The sequence below is a fragment of the Triticum dicoccoides genome, chromosome 5B (genome assembly GCF_002162155.2).
Source record: "Triticum dicoccoides isolate Atlit2015 ecotype Zavitan chromosome 5B, WEW_v2.0, whole genome shotgun sequence".
NCBI lineage: Eukaryota > Viridiplantae > Streptophyta > Magnoliopsida > Poales > Poaceae > Triticum > Triticum dicoccoides.
In genome coordinates, this window is record NC_041389.1 from 494,243,925 (window position 1) to 494,252,385 (window position 8,461).

Here is an 8,461-nt window from a genome sequence, read left to right on the forward strand (position 1 = left end):
GGCCCTTTCCGGCATCCTGCCATAGGGGGATTCAATCTTGGTGGGCTTCTACATCAACTCTATTGCCCTTCCTATGAACCGTGAGTAGTTTACCTCACACCTACGGGTCCATAGCAAGTAGCTAGATGGCTTCTTCTCTCTCTTTGCTTCTCAATACCATGTTCTCCTAGATGTTCTTGGAGATCTATCCGATGTAATCTTCTTTTGCGGTGTGTTTGTCGAGATCTGATGAATTGTGGATTTATAATCAGCTTATCTATGAATATTATTTGGATCTGCTCTGAATTCTTATATGCATGATTTGATATCTTTGTAATCCTCTTCGAACTATCGGTTTAGTTTGGCCAACTAGATTGGTTTTTCTTTCAATGGGAGAAGTGCTTAGCTTTGGGTTCAATCTTTTGGTATCCTTTCCCAGTGACAATAGGGGCAGCAAGGTAAGTATTGTATTGTTTCCATCAAGGATAAAAAGATGGGGTTTCATCATATTGCTTGAGTTTATTCCTCTACATAATGTCATCTTACTTAATGCGTTACTCTGTTCTTCATGAACTTAATACTCTAGATGCAGGAAGGAGTCGGTTGATGTGTGGAGTAATAGTAGTAGATGCAGGCAGGAGTCGATCTACTTGACACATACGTGATGCCTATATTTCATAATCATTGCCTTTGATATCGTCATAACTTTGCGCTTTTCTATCAGTTGCTCGACAGTAATTTGTTCACCCACTGTATTTTTTGCTATCTCGAGAGAAGCCACTGGTGAAACCTATGGCCCGGGTATATTTTCCACCATATAAGTTTTTGATATACTATTTTTCAATCTTTTACTTCCGATCTATAAAAAATAGCAAAATTATTTTACTTTTTTTATCTATCTCTATCAGCAAGTAACCATGAAGGGATTGACAACCCCTTTATCGTGTTGGGTGCAAGTTGTTTGATTGTTTGTGCAGGTCTTGGTGATTTGTGCGTTGTCTCCTACTAGATTGATACCTTGCTTCTCTAACTGAGGGAAATACTTATCTCTACTTTGCTGCATCACCCTTTCCTCTTCAAGGGAAAAACGAATGCAAGCTCAAGAAGTAGCAAACGGCAACGGACTCTTCCATTAGGAGTAGAGATGATGAAAATCTCAAGCAAGTCAAACTTACATGGCTTTTGATTCCAACGCCACTTTGGTTCTAGCCAACCACTTGTGCATAGAAATTGCAAAACTTATTCATAGACTCTTGGCTGGTGGCCCATGTATGTTGGAGAGAGCCCTCATTGTGGGTGAAATGGGTAGCAACTTACTCCACATAATGTTTTGTGTCCATGGTGATGTTTGTGGATTTTTTTAGCCAATACTTTGTGCCGTTTTGCTCTGTTCCAGAAATATGATCCATGCATATGGCCAACCAAGCTTCACACCGATTGAGAACATTGCATGAAAAACCAGAAACAATTCCCACGAACCACCCAAGATCTAATCTATGAGATGCATAGAGGAGAGTGTGCATACATACCCTTGTAGACCGAAAGCGTTAGCATATGTAATGCGGTTGATGTAGTCGTACTCTTTGCGATCCAATCACAATCCAATTCAATCCAGTGTTGAATGGATGGCACCTGTGAGATTATCACATGTTCATCTCGATGGCATCCTCTCATTCTTGATATAGCAAGCAAGGGAGAGGAGGTACATCAGATCGGAACCAGCCCAACGACGAGGTGGTGGCGGTGGCAGCGGAATTCTGGAAGGGCTTTGCCAAGCGCATACCGAACATAGATGGGAGGAGTTGGGAGAGACGGATGGCAAGGGTGGAAAGGTGCATCCCCTTGCATCTCCCCACTATATATAGGGGTGAGGGAGGGGGCGTCGGCCCTTAGCCCTCCTCCAAGGGAGGGGCGGTGGCTTAGGGGGGAGGCTTTCCTCCTAAGCCAAAGGGGGCTCCTCCCACCCCTAGGGTTTCCACCCATTGGCGCATAGTCCACCTGGGGCTAGTGCGCCTGGCCCAACTAGGGCGGGGTGCCCCCGTACAACCCATGTGGGTCACATGGGCTGGTGGACCCCCGGACCCCCTCCAGGGCCTCCGGTACAATACCGACATGCCCTCGAACTTGGTACAAACATTAATTAAACGATAAAAACACAATCATTGCAGGAGCAATAATCATGTCATCACACCAAAAATAAAAATGATAACTTTTGGGTTGTCTCCCAACAAGCTCTTCCTTTATAGACATTAAGATAGGCTTTGAGATATCAATTATGCTCACATAAAAGACAAGCATTGAAGCACAAAGAGAACATCATAAAACATGTGAAGAACACATTTAAGTCAATCTCATATGCATAGGCATTTTATAAGGAAACGAATTATCATGACAAGAAATATCTAGCATATGCAAGGAACTAGAATAACACACTGGCAATCTCACATAACAAGAGGTAATTTAGTAACATGAAAATTTCAACAACCATATTTTCCTCTCTCATAATAACTACATGTACGATCATAATAAAATTCAACAATATAGCTATCATATAAAATATTCTCTTCATGATCCACATGCATAAAAAATTTATAATCTTCCAAGATAGTGTGATTAACATCAACGTAAGTCATGACCTCTCCAAACCCACTTTTATCAAAAATTCACAAGATTGATAATTCTCCAAAGTAGTGGGATCATTATTACCTAAAGTTTACGCTCTTCTAAGCCCAATTTCAATAGTATTGAAATTTTTAGCATCAATAATAGATTCATTATGAGGCTCAGAATTTTCAAGATCACAAGAAACATCATGATTATCACCCCAATCGTGATCATTAGCACAATTGACATTCATAGAATTTATACTAACAACATTTCAATCATGTTTTTCATTCAATAAATGTTTACCAATATCTTTTTCTATTATGACCTCTTCATTATTAGCTATTGGTTTACAACAAGCATCAAATTTAAAAAGATTAGCAAGTGGATGAGGATCCGTATGTCTTTACTTTTCCTTTTTATTTTCTTTTTTGGTGTGATGACAATAATGATAACATAACTAGGAAAATAAATAGTAGAACAAGTAAATGCTAATGTGTATGAAGGAACCTAGAGTTGTTTGATGATATCTCCCTAGCAACGGCGCTAGAAATTCTTTCCGCTGCTTGTGAACTGTGTTGGGATTTTCGTCGAAGAGGAAGGGTAAAGCAATATGGTAGCGGATAGTATTTCCCTCAGTAGAGAACCAAGGTTATCAAACCAATACGAGAACCCCACAAACAATCATCAATAGTACCTACACACATAAGAGAAAATACTTGCACCCAACGCGGGAAAGAGGGTTGTCAATCCCCTTGTACTCGTTAATTGCAAGGATCAAGTCAGTGATAGATAAATTACAAAGTAAAATAAAAGATAGTAAATTGCAGCAAGGTATTTTTGGATTTAGCAATATGATTAAAATCGACCTGGGCCATAGTTTTTAGTAGAAGCATCTCTCTCATAAAGATATCATAAGGTGGGAACAAATTGTTGTTGGGAAATTGATATGAAATCGCATAGTTATGACGTTATTCATGGAATGATCATGTACATAGGTATTATGTCCCTGAAAAGTAGACCGACTTCTGCCTGTATCTATTACTATTACTTCGCTTGGAGAGCGCTTCTATGCTTGCCTCTCTATGTATTAAGTTCAGCAAATTTGTTATGAAGATCATATGCCTCTTATTTATGATGATTGCAATAATGATGAAAGTGGGTTTGCAAGAGTGTCAACTTTACGTAATAATTATCCCACTACTTTGGACGGTGTCTAATCTTATTATAATGATAAAAGTGGATTTAGGGAGGTCATAACTTTATTTAGTGATGATTCAACTATTTTGAAAGAGGTTACAATTGATTATGATGAGAACAAAGTTGCTACTTATGATGAATATTGTGATGATACTTGTGGTATAAAAAGAAGTAATAATCATCCTTGTGCAACTTGTCATAATTATGAACATCCTTTTTCTGAACATTAATCTTTTAATGTGGAATAAATTTATAGTGTTCAAGTTTTATATGATACTCCCACTATTATGAACGAGAAGAAATTTGCTTATGTGGAGAGTAATAAAAATTCTATGATTGTGGATCATGAAAAGAATGCTTTGTGTGATAGCTATATTGTTGAATTGGTTCATTATGCTACTGAAAATTATTTTGAGAGGGGAGGATATGCTTATATATATTACAACAACATCAAGTTTCCTCTCTTTATGTTGAAAGTTTTAAAGTTACACTTGTTTTTGTCTTTCTATGCTAGTGAATCCTTGCTACAATGAATTATTCTGTTGCAAAATCCCTATGCATAGGAAGTGGGTCTTAAATGTGTTTGCTATAATTGTTCATGGTTCTCCCTTTGTGTTTCAATTCCTACTTTTATATGAGCATCATTCAAAGTTATCGTGCCTTGCCTAGCTAAAAAGCTTTAGAGAAAAATGCTTGTTGGGAGGCAACCCAATATTTATCCTTTTTGGTTTTGTGTGTTTACATGATTAAGCTAATGTACTGGTCAATTTTTTGTATCTTTTCTTGCAATAATATGCAAAGGTAAGAGCTTTGGGATAGTGTGGGTGCTTGTTGGTTTGATTCTGTGCACAAACAGAAACTTTTATTTCCAGTATACGAATTATCATTCTATACTAGATCGTGATACATTCATGAATTTTCTACAAAGTATTGAGTTACAAGTTTTCTATGTTGTCCTAATGTTTCAGAATTTTTAGTGTTACAGATGTATGACTAAAAAATTCATCATTATGTGATGTTCTAATTTTGACAAATTCCATTTTTATTGCACAGTTTGCTTGTTTTAGTGTCTCCATAGCTTATATTATGGGATATAAATTGTGGAAATGATAGAATACAATAGGCATTATGTGGGAACAATTATGAATCTTGTCCTGGCAGTACCTAAGTGAATGATTTATTTTTATTATACTAACCCATCTCACGAGTTCCTTCAAGTTTTTTGTGACTGACTTTCAAGTTTTAGGTGCGATGATGATGGAGGGAGAATAAGGAGTTGCAAGACTCTTAAGCTTGGGGATGCTCAAGGCACTCCAAACTAATATCCCAGGAATACTCGAGCATCTAAGCTTGGGGATGCCTTCCGGGGCATCCCCTCCTTCGTCTTCAACACTATCGGTATACCTCACTTGGAGCTATATTTATATTCTCTTCCAATTCTATCTCTTTTTTTCTATATCCCTCCACCCATCACCCGCATTATTCTCTCTCTCTCTCTCTCTCTCTCTCTCTCTCTCTCTCTCTCTCTCGCTCTCTTGCTCTATCTCTCTCACGCACACACACACACACACAAACACACACACACACACACACACACAACTCATCTTCCTTGACAACCCCATCTATGTCCACATCATCTGTCAACCTTACTAAAACCCTATCTTTCCACATCACTATATTCCTTGACCTTCTCAGCGCCTCCATGTTTCCACACTCACATCTTCCTCAAGTTCCTACCAACCCCATCTATCCACTCCACCATCTTATATTCAACATCCTCGATGCCCTAATATATCCACACCGCCATCTTCCTCAACCTCCCTGGTGCCCCATCTATCCCACCACCATCTCCTCAATGTCTACAATGCTCTCATCTATCCAAATCACCATCTTCCTCAACCTCCCTGGCGCCCCATCTTTCCACACCCTCATCTTCCCCGACATCCCTGGCGCACCCATCTATCCACACAACCATCTTCCTTGGCCACAACTTCACGCCCTCCTTTCCAAATCAGACACGACACGTGGTAGTAGAGTAACGCGACGATGTAGGGGTGCAGAGCATGTGGTGGCAAGCAGGATGAGGGAGTCATTCCCACATAAGGGAGAGGAGGTGAAACCTAACCGTGTGTGGTTCTCACTTGTCTAGCAGCAGTAGTGGTCCCTTCTTCTAGCAATAACACTCATGTTTTGTCTGGCGACATCACCGTTGAGTTCCTACTTTCTCTCTCTCCCTCCCTCCCATAATCTTTATTCCTCCCTCCCTCTCTCTCCCTCTCTCTCTCCCTCCCTTTCTCTCACTCACTCTCTCTCCATAGGGCTCCGTCTATCCACATAATCATCTTCCTTGGCCACAATTCTAGACCCTCCTTTCGAAATCGGACATGACATGTGGTAGTAAAGTAAGGCAGCGACATAGGGGCATAGAGTAGGTGGTGGCGAGGAGGACTAGGGTGTCGTTCCCACATGAGAGAGAGGAGATAAACACTAACTGTGTGTGGTTGTCCCTTGTCTAGGAGCAGCAGGCGGCAATAACACACACGTTCTGGCTGGCAGCATCACCATCGACTTCCTGCTCTCTCTCTCTCCCTCTCTCTCCCGCTCTCTCTCTCTCTCACGCACACACACACAAACACACACACACACACACACACACACACACACCTCATCTTCCTTGACAACCCCATCTATATCCACATCATCTGTCAACCTTACCAAAACCCTATCTTTCCACATCACTATCTTCCTCGACCTTCTCAGCGCCTCCATGTTTCCACGCTCACGTCTTCCTCGACCTCCTACCAACCACATCTATCCACTACACCAACTTATATTCGACATCCTCGATGCCCCAATATATCCACACCGCCATCTTCCTCTACCTCCCTGGCACTCCATCTATCCCACCACCTTCTCCTCAATGTCTACGATGCTCTCATCTATCCAAATGGCCATCTTCCTCAACCTCCCTAGCGCCCCATCTTTCCACACCCTCATCTTCCCCGACCTCCCTGGCACACCCATCTATCCACACAACCATCTTCCTTGGCCATAACTTCACGCCCTCCTTTCCAAATCAGACACGGCACGTGGTAGTAGAGTAACACGACGATGTAGGGGTGCAGAGCATGTGGTGGACAGGAGGATGAGGGATTCGTTCCCACATAAGGGAGAGGAGGTGAAACCTAACCGTGTGTTGTTCTCACTTGTCCAGCAGGAGTAGTGGTCCCTTCTTCTAGCAATAACACTCACATTTTGTCTAGCTGCATCACCATTGAGTTCCTACTTTCTCTCTCTCCCTCCCTCATATCATCTTTATTCCTCCCTCTCTCTCTCTCTCTCTCTCTCTCTCTCTCTCGCAAACACACACACAAACACACACACACACACAACTCATCTTCCTTGACAACCCCATCTATGTCCACATCATCCATCAACATTACCAAAACCCTATCTTTCCACATCACTATCTTCCTTTACCTTCTCAGTGCCTCCATGTTTCCACACTCACGTCTTCCTCGACCTCCTACCAACCCCATATATCCACTCCACCATCTTATATTCGACATCCTCGATGCCCCAATATATCCACACCGCCATCTTCCTCAACCTCCCTAGCGCCCCATCTTTCCACACCCTCATCTTCCCCGACCTCCCTGGCGCACCCATCTATCTACACAACCATCTTCCTTGGCCACAACTTCACGCCCTCCTTTCCAAATCAGACACGGCACGTGGTAGTAGAGGAATGTGATGATGTAGGGGTGTAGAGCATGTGGTGGCAAGGAGGACGAGGGAGTCGGTCCCACATAAGGGAGAGGAGGTGAAACCTAACCGTGTGTGGTTCTCACTTGTCTAGTAGCAGTAGTCGTCCCTTCTTCTAGCAATAACACTCACGTTTTGTCTGGCGGCATCACCATTGAGTTCCTACTTTCTCTCTCTCCCTCCCTCCCATCATCTTTATTCCTCCCTCTCTCTCTCCCTCCCTCTCTCTCACCCTATCTCTCTCCATAGGGCTCCATCTATCCACATAATCATCTTCCTTGGCCACAATTCCAGACCCTCCTTTCGAAATCGGGCACGACATGTGGTAGTAAAGTAAGGCATCGACATAGGGGCATAGAGCAGGTGGTGGGGAGGAGGACTAGGGTGTCGTTCCCACATGAGAGAGAGGAGATAAACACTAACTGTGTGTGGTTGTCCCTTGTCTAGGAGCATCAGGTGGCAATAACACACACGTTCTGGCTGGTGGCATCACCATCGAGTTCCTGCTCTCTCTCTCTCTCCCTCTCTCTCCCGCTCTCTCTCTCTCTCTCTCACGCACACACACACGCGCGCACACACACACACACACACACCACCTCATCTTCCTTGACAACCCCATCTATATCTACATTATCCGTCAACCTTACCAAAACCCTATCTTTCCACTTCACTATCTTCCTCGACCTTCTCCGTGCCTCCATGTTTCCGCGCTCACGTCTTCCTCGACCTCCTACCAACCCCATCTATCCACTCCACCAACTTATATTCGACATCCTTGATGCCCCAATATATCCACACCGCCATCTTCCTCAACCTCCCTGGCACTCCATCTATCGCACCACCATCTCCTCAATGTCTACAACGCTCTCATCTATCCAAATCGCCATCTTCCTCAACCTCCCTGGCCCCCCAT